The sequence below is a fragment of the Papio anubis genome, chromosome 1 (genome assembly GCF_008728515.1).
Source record: "Papio anubis isolate 15944 chromosome 1, Panubis1.0, whole genome shotgun sequence".
Lineage (NCBI taxonomy): Eukaryota > Metazoa > Chordata > Mammalia > Primates > Cercopithecidae > Papio > Papio anubis.
The window spans coordinates 147,998,316-148,020,586 of NC_044976.1; positions in this window are offsets into that span (position 1 = coordinate 147,998,316).

The following is a 22,271-nucleotide window of genomic DNA, read 5'->3' on the forward strand; positions in this document are numbered from 1 at the left end:
GCTGCAAAGAGAATAAAATACCTAGGAATCCAACTTACAAGGGATGTGAAGGACCTCTTCAAAGAGAACTACAAACCACTGCTCAATGAAATAAAAGAGGACACAAACAAATGGAAGAACATTCCATGCTCATGGATAGGAAGAATCAATATCGTGAAAATGGCCATACTGCCCAAGGTAATTTATAGATTCAATGCCATCCCCATTAAGCTACAAATGAATGTCTTCACAGAACTGGAAAAAACTACTTTGAAGTTCATATGGAACCAAAAAAAAGCCCACATTGCCAAGACAATCCTAAGTCAAAAGAACAAAGCTGGAGGCATCACGCTACCTGACTTCAAACTATACTACAAGGCTACAGTAACCAAAACAGCATGGTACTGGTACCAAAACAGAGATATAGACCAATGGAACAGAACAGAGCCCTCAGAAATAATACCTCACATCTACAACAATCTGATCTTTGACAAACCTGACAAAAACAAGAAATGGGGAAAGGATTCCCTATTTAATAAATGCTGCTGGGAAAACTGGCTGGCCATAAGTAGAAAGCCAAAACTGGATCCCTTCCTTGCTCTTTATACAAAAATTAATTCAAGATGGATTAGAGACTTAAATTTAGACCTAAAACCATAAAATCCCTGTAAGAAAACCTAGGCAATACCATTCAGGACACAGTCATGGGCAAGGACTTCATGTCTAAAACACCAAAAGCAATGGCAACAAAAGCCAAAATTAACAAATGAGATTTAATTAAACTAAAGAGCTTCTGCACAGCAAAGAAACTACCATCAGAATGAACAGGCAACCTACAGAATGGGAGAAAAATTTTGCAATCTACTCATCTGACAAAGGGCTAATATCTAGAACCTACAAAAAACTCAAACAAATTTACAAGAAAAAAACAAACAACCCCATCAAAAAGTGGGCAAAGGACATGAACAGACACTTCTCAAAAGAAGACATTTATGCAACCAACAGACACATGAAAAAATGCTCATCATCACTAGCCATCAGAGAAATGCAATGAAACCACAATGAGATACCATCTCACACCAGTTAGAATGGCAATCATTAAAAACTCAGGAAACAACAGGTGCTGGAGAGGATGTGGAGAAATAGGAACACTTTTACACTGTTGGTGAGACTGTAAACTAGTTCAACCATTATGGAAGACAGTGTGGCGATTCCTCAAGGATCTAGAACTAGAAATACCATTTGACCCAGCCATCCCATTACTGGCTGTATACTCAAAGGATTATAAATCATGCTGCTATAAAGACACATGCACACATGTGTTTATTGCACCACTATTCACAATAGCAAAGACTTGGAACCAACCCAAATGTCCATCAATGACAGACTGGATTAAGAAAATGTGGCACATATACACCATGGAATACTATGCAGCCATAAAAAAGGATGAGTTTGTGTCCTTTGTAGGGACATGGATGCAGTTGGAGACTATCATTCTCAGCAAACTATCGCAAGAACAGAAAACCAAACTCCGCATGTTCTCACTCATAGGTGGGAATTGAACAATGAGATCACTTGGACACAGTAAGGGGAACATCACACACCAGGACCTGTTGTGGGGTGGGGCGAGGGGGGAGGGATAGTAATAGGAGATATACCTAATGTAAATAATGAGTTGATGGGTGCAGCACACCAACATGGCACATGCATACATATGTAACAAACCTGCACGTTGTGCACATGTACCCTAGAACATAAAGTATAATAATAATAAAAAAATTATATAGTGTATGAAGGTTCTTGGAGAAATTAATATATATTAAAATACGTGCATGTGTATATAACACAGTTTTTAAAATATATGTGTGTGTCTATTGTGTATATGTACATATATACATATATACTAGTTTTTTACCATTTGTAAATATTCTGCTGTATATATACACTCACATATATATATATGTGAGTAAGACTTTAAAAAGAATATTATTATTTTATTCAGTCTTTAAAAAGAAGGATATTCTGCTATTTGCCACAATATAGATGGACCTGGAGGTCATTATGCTAAATGAAATAAGCCAGTCACAAAGAAAAATATTGCATGATCTCACTTATATGAGGAATCTAAAAAGAATTCTCTATCTCTGTATCAAATATACAGAGATGTAGGTCAAAGGACACCAAGTAGCAGATACATAGGATGAATAAGTCTAGAGAGCTAATGTACAACATGAGGATTATAGTTAATAAAATTTTATTGTATTAGGGATTTTTGTTAAATAAGTAGATTTTAGCTGCTCTTGTCACACACTTTCAAAATTCACTATGTCAGATGATATTTAATAGATAATGTTAACTTGCTTCACCATGGTAGTAATTTTACTATCTATTTGTATCCCATAACATCATGTAATAAATCTCAAATATACACAATACCATTTATCTAAAAATAAATAAATAAATGAGAAAGAAATAGTATACGTGAAATTAAATGACAAATGAACAAAAAGTATTAGAAATGCCATTGGCAAAAGTAGGTTAGCATATGTTAATAGATTAATATTGGTTCATATATAAAAAGCTCTTATAAAACAAAAATCTCAATAAAAACAAATCTTATTAGAAAAAAATAGACTAAGGACTTGAACAAGTAATCCACAAAGAAGAAACATCATCAAAAAGCATATGAGAAAAAATATTCAGGCTCATGAAAGTCAAGGAAATACAAATGACAACAAGAATGATTTATTAATTTCTCTTAACACAATCGCTAAGATGAAAACCAAAGGCAATGCCCAGAGCTGGGGAGGGTGCTGTGGTGCTTTCACAAACTAATGGGAGGTCTGTAAATTGGTACATTCTTTCTAGAAATATAAATAAAAAACTTTCAGTATGTTCTCATTCTTTATGCCAGTAAATGCACCATATAATAATTTAACCTAAGAGAATAATCAGAGAACTAAGAATTACATCTAAGGATTTTCAAAGAAACATTGTTTATAATAGCAAACAACTAGAAACAAGATAAACACCAAAGAAGGGGACTGGTTAAATACATTTTTGCATGTTAATAAGATGGTATTTTCTGTATCTATTTCAAATTATAGTTTCAAAAATATGAAAGGTTGTGGGACAATGTTCTCAGCATATGCTTATAAAAAACTGCTTATAAAAATCATGTAAAATAAAATTTCAATAAAACCAGGCCGGGTGCGGTGGTTCACGCCTATAATCCCAGCCAAGGGAGGCCAGGGTGGGCAGATTCCTTGACCTCAGGAGTTCAAGGTCAGCCTAGGCAGCATGATGAAACCACATCTCTACCAAAAATGCAAAAAATTAGCCAAGCATGGTGACAAGCACCTGTGGTCCCAACTACTTGGGAGACTGAGATGGTAGGATTACTCGAGCCCAGAAGCCAGAGGTTGCAGAGAGCTGAGATTTTGCCACTACACTCCAGCCTGGGTGACAGAACCAGACCCAGTCTCAAAAAACAAACAAACAAACAAACCCAAAGTGCTTACACAGTATATTCAACCTACCCTCTTCTCTACTTTCACATCTTCTCCAAGACAAAACTAAACTAAACAAGAAATAGAAGCACAAACATTAAAAACTTAATGGTGAGTCTCTCAGTGTTTTTTCCCAGAATATTTTTTGCTAGCTTTGTAATCATAAAATATTATTTTGGAACCACTTTGTACCATAGATGTAAATATGGAAGCTAAAACTGAAAAAAAAAAAGAAGAAGAATGCATAGAAGAAAATCTCCAGGACCTTGAGGCAGGCAAAGATTTCTTAGATAGTACATAAAAAGGTTAAACCATTGAAAAAAAGACAAGAGGAATTTGTCAAAATTCAAAGCTTTTCTCTTCCAAAGATACCATTAAGAAATGAAAAGGCAAGTCACAAAATGAAATTATTTTCAATACATGCATTTAACAACAGAATTGTATTCAAAATATATGAAGAGCCCTTACAACTCAATAATAAGGCAACCTATTTTTTTTTTTTTAAATGAGCAAAAGGTTTGACCACACACTCCACAAAAGAAGATCTACCAATGGCAATCAGCAGATGAAATGATGGTCAAAAAGCACCTGGGAAATGCAAATTATTGCACAATGAGATGCTACCACATCTGAAATTATAAAACCTTGTAATATTAAATGTTAGACTGTCTGAAATTATAAAACTTGTAATATTAAATATTCAAGGATATGGAACAACCAGAACTCTCACACACTGCCGGTGGGACTGTAAGAAACTGTCAGTTTCTTAAAAAGGTAATATAGTGTACCTACCACACCACCAGCCATTCCACTCCTAGATATTTACCCTAAAGAAGTGAAAATATATGCCCACACAAAGTATCAGCATAATGATTATGGCAGTTTATTCGAAATAGCTCTAAACTGGAAATCATACAAATGTTCATCAATAGGTGAATAAATAAACAAATCGTGGCAAAGCTATACAATAGAATATTGTTCAGCCATTAAAAAGAATGAATTACTGATACACACATTAATATGAATGAATCTCAAAGTGATTGTACTAAGTGAAAGGAGCCAGATACAAAGAAGCACATACTGTATGCTTGCATTAATATAAAATTCTAGAAACAGCAAACTAATCTGTAATAGCACAAAGCAGATCAGTAGTTGCCTGTGGCCAGGAATAAAGGGAGGAATGAATGACATAGGGGTACATAAATTTTGGAATATTTTGGAAATGTTCTATGTCGTGATTGTGGTGGTGATTTCACAAATACATATGTTTCTCAAACCCCATTGTACTCTTTAAATGGATGTAGTTAACAATATATAAATTATACATCAATAATGTTAAAAATTATTATTTTCTGTATTCCCTCCTTAATGAGGTCTACCCAATCTGGATTATTGCTTTACTTTTGTATCTTCTTCTAGTTAATACTGTGTTGTCATAGGAGACTTAGAGACAAAACTGCAATTGCTTCTCTCTCTCTCTCTCTGTGTGTGTGTGTGTGTGTATGTGGGTGTGAGAGAGAGAGAGAGAGCGAGACAGAGAGAGAGACAAACAGGGAGAATCAAGGAGAAGAGATTGAAGATTTCAAAATGCTAAGGAATTTTTGGGATCCAGAATACAGATGGGCTTCCAAAGGAGTAAAAATGGGACCCTGGGAGATTAGAGGTGGGTCTGTAAGAGGCTGAGGTAGCCATGTCTGATGGCCTCAAATTTTTCTCAAATATGCAATGGCATCTTCTGAGAGAGGATCTTGGATGGGGCTGCTAGTTGACGAAAGTAGGGTGTACCATAGACATCAACAAGGGATGCATAAAGGATTCAAGAGAAACAGGAGAAGGTCAAGGGATGGGCAGAACATTTCAGACCAAAGGAACCTTCTACACACTTTCAGTGGGTTTCAGCCTCACCTGTCCTATGATGTGCATGAAGGATGGTGCTGCTACTCACTACTGATTATCATCTCCATTTCAGTTTCTCATCCAGACCTCACAGATATTTGACAAGGACTTTCAATGTGGAGAAATTAGAAAATGGAGTTACTTATGCCCTGATCATGGATAGGTCTTTGGTTTTGCTAAGCACCACCACTAAATCTGGTCCCTCTCCAACAGACGGAGGCATGGTACTCATGATATAGATCTATCTCCATCAAGCAACCTCCAGGGTCTTCTCTTGCTAAAAGGATTATATTGCGTTGAATATAATGTGTCCATTAAGGACCCTTTCCTTTATATTGGTAGAAAATGTAGTCCTGCTAAGTAGAATCCCATGTGCCTACTAAGTGGGATGTTAGGTTGAAACTGTGACGGTGAAGATCTATGCCAAATAAATTTTATTGTAATGACTTTGGTCTGTATCATCAGTCTTAGATAATTGTACTGCAGCAGACATGACTTTCTTCCACAGGCAGATTGTTAGAATGCATGACATAATAATAATTCCATGATTAATCTGACCTAGCTCTCACTGGAGGGTCGAGAGGTACCAATTCATAGGCTTCTACAACTACTGTAAAATTATACATGGATACAGCATTTGGGAGTGAGGTATCAACCCAAAAATACGTTGTTTAAAATAACACCCAAAGAAAATAAGTGCTTAGGTCCCTGGACTCCTATAAAGAGGGAAATTCAAAGCTTATAAATTGGATAAATTTCTGATATTTTAATTGGGGATTTCATAATTTAAACTTAGGTTGCAGATGTTCATCATGGCATCATTATTGAGATGATTGAAAGACTCCCTTCCCACCTTACCCTTACTCGTATTTTTCTAAGCTAGATAGAAAATTGATATATGATATAGATAAGTGATATGTTCCAAATATTAGTCTCTGATCTCTATGCAATCAGTTGTGCACTTGATTAGCTTTAATTGCCAGGACAGCAAAAAAGAGCACCTTTACTATATCTTGATGTTTTTTTTTTTTTGATCATGGTTTAGTAGAAATAAAAGAAATTGGCTTCAGGAGAGAGTAATTAGCAAGCTAATTAGTTAAGATGTGTTTATATTTTTATCATCAAGGCATTTATTGGTCTTAACTAAAACATTCTATTTTCTTTTGAGATATTAGGACCCCCACAGGAGTGGTGAGGCAATGAAGTGGAGGCAACTGTTAGTGGGGAGCACATTGGGTATGGAGTTCAGCAGAACTAACTTTAATACTGGTTGAGCTCTACCCTTTTTTCTCTTCTCTTTTCTTTCTTTCTTTCTTTCTTTTCTGCTGCTGTCTCTTTTGCTGCTGCTGCTTTTTCTTCTGCTGCTTTCACTATGCTTTATTTATTGTACCTCTTTCTTCTTTATATAACATTTCTTCTATTTATTTCATTCTTCACTAAGCACTTCCTTCATCTTCAACTTTTAACTATTTCATTTCCTTCCCAGCCCCATTCCTTTTCTTTTCAATGGAGTCTCTCTCTGTTGCCCAGGCTGGAGTGCACTGGCATGATATTGGTTCACTGCGACCTCTGCCTCCCAGGTTCAAGTGATTCTCCTGCCTCAGCCTCCCAAATAGCTGGGACTACAGGCAAGCACCACCAAGCCAGGCTAATTTTTTTTTTTTTTTTTTAGTTGAGATGAGGTTTAGTTTAGTCTTTTTAGTTGAGATGGGGTTTCACCATGTTGGCCAGGCTGGTCTTGAACTCCTGACCTCATGATCCACCCACTTTGGCCTCCCAAAGTGCTGGGATTACAGGAATGAGCCACCCCCTTGGCCTACCCTTTTTTCTTTTAAGCCTTATAAGAATGAAGCCGAAGAGTCCAAAATGGTAGAGATTACCAGGTGGAAGAGAAAAACCCTAGGGGTCCCTAAAGGCATAGGATCGAGGATCTACATGGAGGAATTAGCTTTGGAGAAAACTATTTTAAGGGTTTTACATTTAATCCTCACAATAACTTTATGAGGTAAGTATTATTATTGTCCCTATTTTTCACATGTGAAAATTGAGGCACAGAAGGATTATGTAATATGTATTCATAGAGCTAGAAAGTGGAGGAACCAGGATTTTTGTCCAGGCAATGTGGGCCAAAACTCTTGTAGGTGTATTACGATTAGGTAATATGTAGTACCTATCAGAAGTTGCTAATATAATGTCCTTCATATAACAGATTCTTAATAGGTACCCCCAAAATGTTACATAGTATTAACTTATTTGGATTTCATAGTAGCGACAAAGCCCATTGGTAACTATAGATTTTAAGGTCTTAAACTAATGACGAATGATAGGAGCATAAGGAAGATATTAATAAATGTGCTCTTTGTTCTTCTCTACTGTAGTCAGTGTGGTTGATATGGGACCCAAATCAAAGTTAAGAGGTGTGTGTAGTGTTGAGAAGCATGGGAGTGAGGTGGCCAGGGAGGAAAGTATTCTCCAAAATAACAAAGGGATGAGACCCCAATTCTTTGGTTTGCCCTCACAATTTTAAGGCAACCAGTTAAATCAATTACTTTGGGGTAGAAGGGGGACGATTCAAACTTGTTAAACACCTGTAAAAACTAATCACTTGGCTGACAGCCTACAGTCAATAATTGCAAAACTAAGACAGGAATTTTAACTGATTATTTATTTTCTCGCAGACTCTAAATTCCTAGCTATTTTGTTAAAGAGATTTACTGTAAGAACGAATGCTAAGCCTTTGTGCATGTAATTTTCCTTGTTTTGTCAGAGAGAGTGGGGTGGTGGTTGAAGTGCTGGATGGCAGAAGCCCCTGTCTAGAGGATTGACGAGTTTCTTTAGGCTTAATACACTGGGGCTGTATTTCCCATAATGTGGGGGTGCTAGGGGGATTCTCAAAGGCTTTAATATTCTGAGGTGTTTTGTGCAGCTGGCAGGGAGGTAGGGAAGGTGTGCCTCTTACTTCCTACTTTTTACTTTTGCAAGATGCATCTTGCTGGACTAGTTTCTGAAGAACCATATTTAGTGGTGTATTTGCTTAAGAAACTCCAGCAAATTTATATCCTTTCTCCATTCATATAAAACTGAGCTTTTAAAAATCCATTCTCTTATCAAATTTGATACCTTTTAAACCATCATTACATCAAAAATGCCTGTGATTTTCAAGCAGATTTTTATTTTATATTATTTCTTCCTTTTTAACATTTTTTATCTCTTGCTTGTAACTTTGGGAAGACCCTATCAGGGCTTACATAGTTAATAAAAGCAAACTAAAGCAAATAATCACCTTCTAGTACTTCTTTCAGCATATTCTAATTTTTTAATGGAGAAAATGCATTCTTAAATTAAATATGCATAATAAGGAATACTAATAATAAGAATAAAGTGGAATATGTGAGAATGAATCTAGTGTTGTAAGCAAAATGCATTTGATTTGCTAAGGATAAAAGCTGGCTTGAATCAGTAAGAATCAGTGCAAAAAAGAAAAGCCTCATAATGTTCACAAATTGTCCATAATTGTATGAATTTTAAATATAAAAGTTGGCAGTGGCAAAAGCTAAAAGCCATTAGGAGAGTTACTATTGTGTAATGTACCAGGAACAGCAAGTCACAATCTTATGAAAAAAACCCTAGCTGGAGTTTTCTAAAATTTTGATAACCATACTTGAGACTTGTCTTGATGTTTACTACAATGTGTGCATTGTTCAGCATGGCATAGCCTAATGCATATATGAATCATGTTTGAAAAGAGCTACTAATTAACATGAATACTCTTCTTCCATGAAGGTCGTTTATTGCAAAGTTATTTTTCTCTTCTTTTTTTCCCCCTAGTTGAATATCACTAAAGGAGTCCTCAACAACAGCCATTAGTTTGAGAGACTACTCTGTTCTCTTCCTGACATTGGGTCATAGTTTTAATGAGTCTTTTTCTTATGCCAAGAAGCCATAAAAAGTAATATTTAAAGGCAAGAGAGAGGAAGAAGTGAAAAGAACAGGAAGGGTTAGAAAAGAAAGGAAGAAGGAAGATGGGAAAGAAAATCATCTTTCTCTTATTGAACAGTACATCTTACCTCCTAATCTATTCATTAAGCTTTATTCTATTATCAACTTCTTGTTATAGGATTTAAGAATTATTTTGGTGACATGATTACACTTTATCTCCAATGGGGTTGGTCAGGAGATCTTTCTCTTTGAAAACTGTGTTGGCCCATGCTTTTCTAAAGTTCACTGGAATGGTCTCTGAAATGTTTTCCAGATATATAGAAGCACTTTGTTCTACTATTCTGCACTGAAGGAACTTTCAGAACTTTCCAGTGCTTCAAGTTGGGGCCCGGTAGGCTTTTTGGCTTAGTTGTTTCAAGAAACTTAGCCAGGATGAAGAGCTTCCCAAAGTTTGTGGGGAAACAATATTGCCCTATGCCAAAAATGTCTCTTAGCCAACCACCTTCAGTTGGAGTTTTGTTTCCATTTGTAATGGTTGATCTTATGTGTCACCTTTGGCTAGGCTGTGGTGCCCAGTAGTTTCTTCAGACACCAGTCTGGATGTTGCTGTGAAGGTGTATTTTAGATATGATTAACATTTAAATCAGTAGACTTTGAGTAAAGCAGATTATATTTAATAATGTGGGCGGACCTCATCCAATCAGCAGAAGGTCTTAAGAGCAAAGATTGAGGTTTCGCGAAGAAAATGCAATTCTGCCTAGAGACTGCAACATGGAAACCCTGCCTAAGTTTTCAGCCTGTAGATTTCAGACTCAAGACTGCAACACCAACTTTTCCCTGAATTTCCAGCCTCTTGTCCTCTACAGATTTGCCAATCCCACAACCATGTGAACCCATTCCTTAAAATAAATGCATAGATTATATATCTCCAACCTATTGGAGCCGTTTATCTGGAGAACCCTGACTAATGTAATACAGTACACTAAGTAAAATTTGTAGTAAGTGGATGGTATGAAAGATGTGCTTTTAACCACTTGGTCTCTAAAATAGAACTGGATTGGGGGCCAAGTCTGCATGATGCAACAAATTGATTAAAGAGGTTATCACTTTGTTATTTTGTCTACTTGATAGCAGATAACCTATTTGATAAACACACATATTATTTTTATTGGTCAATCTGGCTAGAAAAAGTCCAAGATAATTTGTCAATTGCATGCATTTTTCAATGTCTGAAGACCATGGACGTGTTGTGGGGCTATTAGTAGAGTCAACTGAATCACGCCGGTGAGGATTGGCTTTGGGGGATGTCAGGCAAAAGTTCTCATGCTGAATTTGTAATGTATGCCTTTTTATATTATTTTAAGCTTTCAACCAGGTAAGTATTTTACAAATCAAAATAAAATAAAAGCTAATAGTCTCTGCATCTTGACTCCCCCAAAATATCTCTCACTGCCAGTTAGCCAGTGAAAGGGGCACAAATATGGTGGTGGAGGGGAGGCAGGCCCTTAGATATTGCCTTTCCTGTCTTCCTGATACCCTCATGAATGGAATCAATCTACAAAATCATGTAGTTATTGATGGTTTGTGATGTACGAGGCACTGTATTGTGCACTAATTTGTTGTGGGAGGTTCTTCTTGAGACCACAGTGTTGCAGGAGGCAGTGTCCATAACACAAGGCAGAATGTCATACATGCTAAAGTCAAGGACTATGTGACTGTTAGAAATGGAGCAATCGCATCCAGCCTGAAGATCAGGAGAAACTGGAACCCTCCTGAGGACAGAGCCCTTGAGTTAGATACAGAAGGGAGGTAGGATTTTGGTCAGTGATGGGGTAAAGAGGATTTCCAGTGTAAAAGCTGGTGTGAGCAAAACAGTCGGGGGGAGAACATGAAGATGGAAGTGGAAACACAGGCTGGTCCAGGTTGTCTTGAGCTAACCTGAAGCGAATGGGGATTATTATCAGAAGGACAGACTGAGGCCAGGGACCAGAGGGAGTGAAATTCCAAGGGACTTGATTTGGAAGGCACTGAAGAGTCATTGAAAACTTTTGCCTAGGGATATGCAGGTTACTTTATAAGCCCTCCTTCACTTCTACTGAACACACTGTCTCAAACATCTTTGCTGGAAAAGTCTGATTTTATCATTAAGAAACTGTTTCCTTAAAAATTGGACCATTCCTCCTCCAAATGGAATCTTGCCCTTTTGCAGAAACATGTCTATGAGGGATAAAATTGACCAGGGTTGGGAAGGCAATGGTGGGGATTGGGGGAGGAAGTGAGGAGACTCAGAATGAAAGAGTTTCCTCAAATGAATAGTAGCAAGAATGTTGGAGTGTGTTTTCCTGTTGGGGAGGCTTCATTCTTCACGGTTTTCTTGGCTGTCAGAATGCTTCACGTTTTTATTTGTGAACATACATGGTGATCATCCTTAAGACAAGAAATCTCATGGCAGGTCCCCAGATACTGTTGTTCAGAGCAGATGTTGCAATCAGAGCTGGGTTTTCAATTCTCACCTCTGAGATGTTATAAGTTGCATTGAGAAGCATCTCCTCCAACCTTCATGTTTTAAAAACAACTTACTAGGGTCATGTGGGGCATGTTGGAGGAAAGAAGTTGCAATAGGCAAACTTAACCGATTTATAGATCATCAAGGCAGAGCCATCTTCTTGGTGATGCAGTCACCCATATTTCATGTGACAATCACAGTAGACAAATTCAATTCAACAGGGGAGTCATAAAAAGAGAGATGTACATACTCAGATTATTAATATGGAGTGGCTCTCTGGAGCCATCAGGTTCAAAAAAATTTAAACATTTCTTTTTCTGTTGGGAGACCATAGAGAACTGATGAAAGTAGAGAGGAGCAGCCCAAAGACTGTGTCTTCACTTAGGAAACAGTAGAGCTCATCGGCTTGTGGATCCTGAGCTGGGAAAAAAAGTTTTCTGTCAATGGGAAAAGAAGTTTTCTTGTTCCACTTCTTATCACAGTGAGATCTCCTCTCTAGCATCCCCAACATGGGGCCATCTCACCTCTCCTTGAACTCTTCCACAGGCTCAAGTTTGTACATTCCAACTTGTTGTTTGGGCCTTGTTGGACATAACCTAAGTCTGGATGGCAGGGTGAAAATTGGATAAACAGCCACACTGACTCAGGGGAGATTTTTTTTTATGCAAACATCTGTTTCTTGAATTTGGCCATGGTAAGACCTAAGGCAAGGGGGAATACCAATTGATGAAATAAGATCAAGAAGATCCTGCCTCATTTTTTCTTCTGTTTCAGGAATATAAATCCTGCCTTCTCTCAGCCTTACAGAGGAAGAAAACCCTTTCCAAGTTTCCTCTGATACTGGGTTTATGCCCAATTCTAGTTTAGGTGAGATCATGTGGATGCCTTTTCTGGTGCTTTGCTGCACTATAAATATAACCTGTTTTGAAAGAAACTTCGTATATGCATATAAAAATATAAACTCAGAGTAAAGATGAGAAGGGCAATCAACACATATTGAATGAGCACTTATTATGTGCCCAGCACATACTGAGTGTAGAAGAATGAATCTTTGCACTTATGAAACTTAAAGTTTTGACAGGAAAACTGATAAGTGATAAAGAACAGTAAAAGACAACTTATGACCTGGTATTAAATTGTGAGGTACTGATATTAATAGTTATCATTATTTGTGACAGGAGAAGACAGGACGGACTACTGACATTAGAGAAGACTTCGAAAAGGAAGTTTGAATTAATGCAGGATATAAGGTGTTGAGAAGCTCCGAGCAGGCAGAACCTAGGCAAGGGGCACTTCTAGTGGGGGAATGTGCAAGAGCTGGCAACAAGAGTTACTTAGTCCATGTATTGTCCACTTGCTGAGGGTTCATCTTATGGGGGCATTTTTATCCCCATTTACAAATAGGCAGATGAAACTTGGTAGTAGGTAATTTACAATGGCAACAACAACAGTAATGGCTAACATTCATTCAGCACTGACAATGGTCCAGGAACTGTTCTAGGTTTTTTAACTATTTAAAGTTATTTAAGCCCCACAATAACCCTACTAGATCAGTATTATTCTTCTATCTTATTTAGGCATGAAGAAACTGAAGCATGGAGGAAAAACTAAGCAACTAGCCCAATGTCACACAGGCAATAAGTGGACAGCCTGGATGAAACCCAGGCCTCTCTAGTTCCAAAGCCCATACTCTATGGTAATGAACACCTGGGGAGAGTGGTAGTACGGTGAACAAAATGACATTGACCCTGCAGGAGGAATGAGGTTCCGAGGTGGGAGGGGTTGTGCACACGAGAGGCGAGGAGAGGTAGACAGGCGTTCTTCTCATTCTCAACTTTTTGTTTTAACTTGTGAGAGCCCATAATGAACTTAAAATGCGAGTCTGAATACCACAATTCAGAGTACGTGAACCATTTCAAGACATCACTATGACAAAAAAATATGCCTCAAACTCCTTTGGAAAGGAAGGAAACTCATTGGAGTGTTGATCTCAAGACATTCAACAATCCCAGGCTTGCCCCAGGGCCAGGACGGCTGGAGAAGAGAGATACAAAAGCAGAGAGATGCCACTTAACCTCTGTGCGTCTCCTTCTCCTGTGAAGTACCTGTTATTAATTTTAAAATATTCCTTAGTTCTCTGGTTTTACTTTCTCCATAGGATTTGATCCCTGGTATTCAGTTACAACATAGGATTATGTCTGCGCATCTCCTTCTCCTGTGAAGTACCTGTTATTAATTTTAAAGTATTCCTTAGTTCTCTGGTTTTACCTTCTCCATAGGATTTGATCCCTGGTATTCAGTTACAACATAGGATTATGTCGGTTCTCTTTGCACCTCTCGGTAGAACAAAGAAACAACCTAACTGGAAAAGTTATGTGATATCAGGTTGGTACTCAGGCCACGTGGAAAGAAGAGAAAGTAATGGCGTCAGGAGAGCATTCAGGCTCGACTTTCCTTATTAAAATGCCTTCATCTTACAGACACCATATTGCTAAAATCTCATCATTAGTGATTCATTTCTGTGGATTTCTTCCTGTAAGAAAGCCAGTAAATCTTCTGCTGTAAGCATCTAATCCAGTGATTTTAAACACAGGGTTTGGACAGAAGAATTAATTTCTCTCCAGTGAATTTTTACATGGAATCTCAATATATAAGATAAAAAAATGAACAAGTCTGAGGAAATCTGGTGCCAGTACAGGGAGAGTTCCTCCTGCCAGCTTAGCCTTTGCCTGGTCCTGTGCACCAGTTCCTGAGGCATTCTGCAGAATTTGGAGGCTGTAGAACTTCATGTAAAATTTTGCATGCCTCTCATTTAGGTTGCAAGTAACAGGATACCTGACTAACAAATGGTTTAAACAAATGAGGTTTCATATTTTTTTTTCTCAGAAAAATACAAATCTGAAGGTAGTGAGCTGCTACTGTTGGTTCAGTGGTTCAGAGATCTCCGAGCCAATGTCTTTGTAATTTTCTTACTTTTTGCCTCATGATCTAAAGAAGGCTGCTTCAGCTCCAGCCATCACTTCTTCGCTCAGGGAAAGAAGATGGAAGGGCAGTGCCAGCCATATCTGTCTCCCAAAATCAAGACCATAAAGACTTCTCTGAAAACTTCCAGCTGGCTTCTGCTTAGGTCTTGCTGGCTTGAAATATGTCACATGGTCATCCCAAGGGTCAAAGGAATCTGGGAAAACAAATATTTAGTCAGCTATATTTTCAATTCACAAAAAAAAGTAAGGTTCTATTCTCAAGGAAAAATATAGGTGTGGCTATTGAATAGGTCACTAACTGTGTAAGCTGTAGCCTGGTTGTTCTTTTCATGAAGGAACACATCACACTTTAAAGTTTTCATGATATAAATTACACGCAAAATTCATTTATACTAGGAAACTAGTGACTTCTCTTTTAGTGGGAGCGAGAGAGTAGAGGTTCCTGTCGTTTGTAGAAATGGTGCTGAAAAGAGAAAAAGATGTAAAGAAAATGATAGTAAAATGTGAAAGATAAATTACTGACAATTCATCTGGTTTTCCATGCAATTTTGACTGAGTGCACATAAATTCATCTAGTAGGATATGAGATTTTCTGGAACAATAAGCCTATATGCAGCTTTGTTTAAAAGAAAAGATTTGTCTCAAGTGTAAGTGGCGTAGCTTGTTTAACAAAATATATTCACTTGATTATTCAGAAAACTGATTTGTTGAAGCAAAATTGAACTTAACAGATACATAATAAAATAGAAGTAAAAGTTGACATAGTAAAAAGTGTACCAATTGCATATGTGCATGCACACACACACACACATGCACACACACACATGCACACACACACACGCACACACACACATGCACACACACACACACTCAGCTGTAAAGATAAAAACCAGTGCAGGGTGCCTGTTCTGTCAGTGCCTTTCTGCTAAAAAGTAAATTCTGCTTGTGTGTCTCTCCCTCCTCTTTCTTGGGCAGATAGTCAGGGGACAGTTCATCATGTCTGTCTTTGGGTACAGTTATGAAACATTTTCAGTGGAGAGCATGAATGAGTGGGGACTTGTGCTGAAAGACAGAACAAAAAGAAATTATTAATCATGTTTCTCTTTGTATATTTACTGTTTTGCTTCTGAAGAGAGTATTAGTCCACTAAGAGCTGCATAATTAGGAGATATGCCAGATGGATAATCAATGTGATTTTAAATTTTTATAGAGAGAACAGAGTTGTAGCTTGATTTTTTTTTTTTTCAGAAGGTGCTTCGGTTCCATGCAGTTAAAAACAAATACCTTGCCTTAGAGGGTTACTGTCTTCTATGCAATGAGGTGGAATATGTTCTTTAGTCCCCCTTCTGCTTTTAAAAAACTGGCCTGTTGGAACAGAGGAGCTGAATGGGCCTACCAGATGGAAGAGAAAAGCTAACCACAGCAGAGTTGGGAGCTGGGGCTCCCATTGAGGAACTGCTGGGAGCTTTATTTAATCATAATCATCATTACAAATGAACAAACAAACCATAAATTCCACTTCTCTTGTTTCCAAACCAGTTGAGATATAATTATTCTCTCCATTGTCAGGCTAGCAGGAAATCTAAATGAAGTGCTTCCTGAACTTACATTAAAGCAAACTGGGTAAAATATTCAGCCAAAGAGGTTGCTGATCGGGGTTGGTGACTGAAGTCACCAGAGTCCCTGAGGTCAGCGTTTTCGAAACTACGGGTCCTGACACATTAGTGAGCTATAAAATCAATTAAGAGGGTTCTGACCACATATAATTTCTTAGCCAAATAGAGTTGGATAGAATAGAGTAAAAAAGAGTAAAAAATAAAAACATGAGTCACATATGGCAATAGTAGATATTATTTCAGAAACATTTGTTTCAATAATATATGTATATTTCTATATACATCATATATTTACATGGTCGCAACCAAAAAAGTTTGAAAAACACTGCTGTAGTGTTATGTGTGAGAGGACACTTACTCTTTAGCTCACATCAGTTAGAACATGATGTGAGGGAAGGGGGATTTGAGGGGGACTAGAGTGAGATTGAGGGGAGTGGAAAGAAGAGGAGGGAGATGAAGAGCCTATGAGCGCTTCCTTCCCTTTTAACACACATCATGGCTCCTAATTTCAGTGTGGTTGTGCATATCTCCATTATTTTCACATAGATATTCTTCCACATGAAGTTTAGAAACGTTTCGCCAGGTTCCTCATTCAAAAACATCATTTGGAATTTGATTAGGGTTACATTATATTTATAAAAATAATTTGGGGAGAATTGACATCTTTACTGAGTTGAATCTGCCCATCCAATTGCGTGGGGTAGGCCTACATGCTTTCTGGTCTTGTTCTGTGTCCCTTGACTCTGTTGATACTATTTTTTATAAAAGCCTTCCATTTTTTACTCTCTTGCTAAGATGACTCCTGTGTGTCTGGCATGTTTTGATTCTCTTGTTTCTTTTCTTTTTTCTGTTTGGACTCCTTTTTCTCCAGGTATATCAAGTTCTCAGGCTCACTGAACTTCAACTCAGTAAAGATGTCAATTCTCCCCAAGTTACTTTTATAAATATAATGCAATCCCAATCAAATTCCAAACAATGTTTTTGAATAAGGAACCTGGCAAAACATTTCTAAACTTCACATGGAAGAATATCTATGTGAAAATAATGAAGATATACATACCCACACTTATATGTGTTAGGAACCATGATGTGAGTTAAAAGGGAAAGGAAGAGCTTGTCACTCATCTCAGCCTCACTCTAGTCCCCCTTAAACGAGGAACTTGGCAATACATTTATAAACTTCATATGGGAGAATATCCATGTGAAAATAATGAACTTGTGAGCCTGGTACTGGTACTGTGAGCCTGGAACTGAGAGTTTGGTATACCTGGAGAAAAGGATCTCTTCCATGAGGTCCTGCTCGTGCTGTTCCTCTGTGCAGAAACCCTCTGCTGCATTTCTTGAGGGATGTTTGTGCAGTTATTACTCCTGCTCAGTTGTCCTCCCTGGCAAGGCTGTCTCTCCAGGGGACTTCCGCAGCAGCCTCCTAACTGGTGGCCCAGTGCTTCCTCTTACCTGCCTTCCATCCCCAACGTAGCCATTGGGGTGATCTCTAAAACATAAAGCAGATGATGTCTCTTCCCTCCCTAAGACATCTAATGGCCTCTGTTACCGCTTCAAGAATCCAAACATATTTCAAAACCCACAGAGCTCCCTGTGATCAGGTTTCTGCTCACCTCTGTGACCCCATTTCCTCAACTTGTCCTTACCATTCAAAGACTTCAGCCACACTGGCTTTCTTTCAGCTCCTCACCATTCCAAGCCAGTCCTGCTTCTGGCTGTTGGCTTTTCCTAGGACACTCTTGCTCCAGATGCTTCCATGACTAGCTCCTTCTTGTCATGTGGATACTGAACGCATTTTTAATTTAATTTCGATTTTCAGAGGGCTTTCCTGAACCTCAATATAAAATGGCACGCTTCATACATCTAGTCACCACCCATCATCTACTTTTTAATAGGCCTTATAGTGTCTGGTGTTTTTTTATTTGCTCCTCTGTTATCTATTTCCTTCTCCTCCACCTCTCAGCACACACTGGAATGTCAATGAGAGACTTTGTCTCGATGGCTGCGATTTCCCCAGCCCCCTACGTAAGTACTAAATAAATGTGTGATGCATCCCTGGATGGTCTCAGTGAACTAGGTGATGTGCAGAAATACAGAGTCCAGAAAACAGTCTTTATCTTCAGAAAGCCTGCACTCTGAAGGCAGAGATACTGTGAAAATGACCTGCTCAGTTTTTCAGTTTTAGGAAATCATTTTGGAGTGTGTGTGTGTGTGTGTGTGTGTGTGTGTGTGTGTGTGTTTAAGAAGTGCTCTATGGAAGGGACTCCATTAGAAATTAACTTTTAAGAATATATTTTAACCATCAGGGGTACCTCTTAAGAATACGTTCATTGTTAGTGATATATTTTAATTTGATTTTGCAGTGTCTTTTGAAGACTTTGCTCTTGGTAAACTAGGCATTTTAGAGAGATACTTAGATGAATCATCTCCATCCTTAAAGGAGAATGCTTTTAGTGAGATAAAGAGACTTATAAAAACATAACAAGGCAATGGATTGGAACACTGCCAGGGAGGGTGCTCCTATGTGGGCCAGTTTTGGAGCACTGCAGTTAGGGCTCTACTTTTCCCAACATTGTGGTGAACAGTCTTTGCTTTTTCATATAAAGCCATGGCCAGGAGCAGTGGCTCATACCTGTAATCCCACCACTTTGGGAGGCCAGGGTGGGTGGATTCTTTGAGCTCAGGAGTTTGAGACCAGCCTGGGCAACCTAGCAAAACTCTATCTCTACAAAAAATTAGCCAGGTGCATTACCTGTAGTCCCAGCTACTTGGGAGGCTGAGGTGGGAGGATCACCTAAGCCTGGGGAGGTTGAGGCTGTAGTGAGCCATGATTGTGCCACTGCACTCCAGCCTGGGCAATAATAGAATGAGACCTCATTCCTCCCCCCAAAAAAGAACATAATAAACCATTATGGGCCTGTCACATGTTATTTAACCTCATTTTGGGTGAAATTAACATTTTCCATGTGAAAGAGGAATTTTATTGTAACTTCAGAAGCAAATCTAGAAAGCACGAGCCTTTCAAAGGTAAGTTCTGTGATACACTCCAAAAACAAATATGGTGTAAATGAGACTCAGAAGCTTTCCACCCACACGGTAGTGGGCCACCCTGACTTGTCCCACCTCTAGTAGTTGAGACAGAAGGAGACCTGTGGCCCAGCCCGCTGCATGCATGCGGTCTCTCATGCGTCGGGTGATGTTTCTGAGCAGAGTACTGCCAGGGTGTGGCAGGGTCAGGCCTATCTCCCTTCAGACCCTAAACTATTTACCAGGCTTCCATGTAAATTAAATTTATAAAAGGCACCGAATCTCCTCTGAAATACAAAGACCGTCTGTTAAATGAGTGTGGAGATCCCAGAGTCAAGATGTGGAAGATGAGGAGTCAAAGACACACAGAGAGAAACTCTTCTAGGTGGCAGGGAGGGTGTGTTAGCTCAGAACCTCATCCATGGGTGAGGTCTTTCAAAAGCCTAGTTAATGTCAGTTTCACAAACAAATAAATGAGCCACAATTTGAACAGCAATGATAGAAATGATTTTCACTTTGCTAGGAGAAAGAATGAGGGTATAATACCAGGCTCATTGAAGACCGTATAACCTCCTGGGGCTCCGGGTGTCCATGGGGTACACTTTCTGATCTTGGCCTACAGCAGCACTTCTTGAGTTCATTTCAAGACCATGGCCATGAAGGCCTGATAGGAAGGCCTGCTGTGTTGCCATCACAAAGGGAAAAAAGTGGTCCTGCTTTGGCCTTTCTGGTCCACCATTTCCCATTCTGGGGTTCTGTGAATCTAAAACGCAGCTCCAGACACTGTGAGTTTAGTCCTCCCTCTTCTCTTCAGCATCCCCTGAAGCTTATCTGCTGAAGGCTGGAGAGCTGTTTCCCCACATGGGTCTTCGGGGATGTGGGCAGGGTCTGGGGCCTCTTGTTTCCACCCCTTTTTTCTCCCTGCTCCCGGACTCTCATACTTCTCATTACTATTCTGTCAGGCTGCAGCTGAGTTAGGAGTTCACAGGAAGGGGAGGTCTATGGGAAGGCCTCAGTTTGTAGCAGTCTGTACCTTGTCACTGCAGGCCAAGACTCTAGGCATAATTTTCCACTAGACTGTGTTTATTCTTTAAAAAACCTACCTCGAAAGTTGTCACCAGAAAAAAATCGCTCTAATGCAATCATGTTAAAGAGATGAATAATATGCTTTTCCTAAGTACTGCTTTTTAATAAATCACTCTAATGAAATGAGTTTCTAAGTCAGTGTTTAAGCCACGACCATCTTTATTTAGCTTTTCTCTTTACTCAGAGACAGCCTTAACAATGGACTGATGGCAACCTAGAACATAAGTAGAGCCGTATACAGGATGGGAACTTGATGGTCTGGGGGAAATGGACAGCATGACTCAGGTAGCTCTGGAGAGAAAAATTCAGTGGTAAAACAGCAGGTGTTAAGATGTGGATCAAATCCCCCCAGTCAAGCTAGCTTTTGATATTCACTCAAGAATCTATCCAAGGATGGCTGATGAATGTGATTAAATATAGGGGATAAAGAGGAAAGACATAGGTCCCAGAAAGGGATGAACAAGTATGATGTGGGGTCCTATGGCCCCAGTCAATGGATTGGGTTGAGGATATAGCTTCTAGTTCCAGAACAGGAGTCCTCAACAGGTGAAGCAAATAGAATTAAGGCTTCTTTGCCCTAAGGTTAAGGTCTCGGATGAAGCCAACACAGTAGGTTAATTCACTGTAATTTCAGAGCTACTCAAACTCCAGTATCTTGTTCTCTAAACTTGAGACCCAGATAATTTTTGACTGTGAAGAAGACCTGGTGGTGATATAGTGGACCAAATACATGGGTCTTGGTTACAGTACTCAGAGCCTAAAAGAGTAGGTATGTCAGGTTTAGGTCCACTAGACAAGAAACTACTGCTTCCTGCCACTCAAGAATAGGTGGGCTGCAGCCTGCATCTAGAGACCATTAAAGAGCCAGTTGTGTGGACCTAGTGCAGAGGAAGCCAGGTAGGGGCTGACACTGTCTTGGCTCATATTCATACTAAGACTCACTTTTGAGCTCTACGTTGTCAACTTTTTATTGCATATCTACTTTGGTCCACATATCCAATTGATTCTTTTTTTTTTTAATTTATTTATTATTATTATACTTTAAGTTGTAGGGTACATGTGCATAACGTGCAGGTTTGTTACATATGTATACTTGTGCCATGTTGGTGTGCTGCACCCATCAACTCGTCATTTACATCAGGTGTAACTCCCAATGCAATCCCTCCCCCCTCCCCCCTCACCATGATAGGCCCCGGTGTGTGATGTTCCCCTTCCCGAGTCCAAGTGATCTCATTGTTCAGTTCCCACCTATGAGTGAGAACATGCGGTGTTTGGTTTTCTGTTCTTGTGATAGTTTGCTAAGAATGATGGTTTCCAGCTGCATCCATGTCCCTACAAAGGACACAAACTCATCCTTTTTTATGGCTGCATAGTATTCCATGGTGTATATGTGCCACATTTTCTTAATCCAATCTGTCACTGATGGACATTTGGGTTGATTCCAAGTCTTTGCTATTGTGAATAGTGCTGCAATAAACATACGTGTGCATGTGTCTTTATAGCAGCATAATTTATAATCCTTTGGGTATATACCCAGTAATGGGATGGCTGGGTCATATGGTATTTCTAGTTCTAGATCCTTGAGGAATCGCCATACTGTTTTCCATAATGGTTGAACTAGTTTACAATCCCACCAACAGTGTAAAAGTGTTCCTATTTCTCCACATCCTCTCCAGCACCTGTTGTTTCCTGACTTTTTAATGATCGCCATTCTAACTGGTGTGAG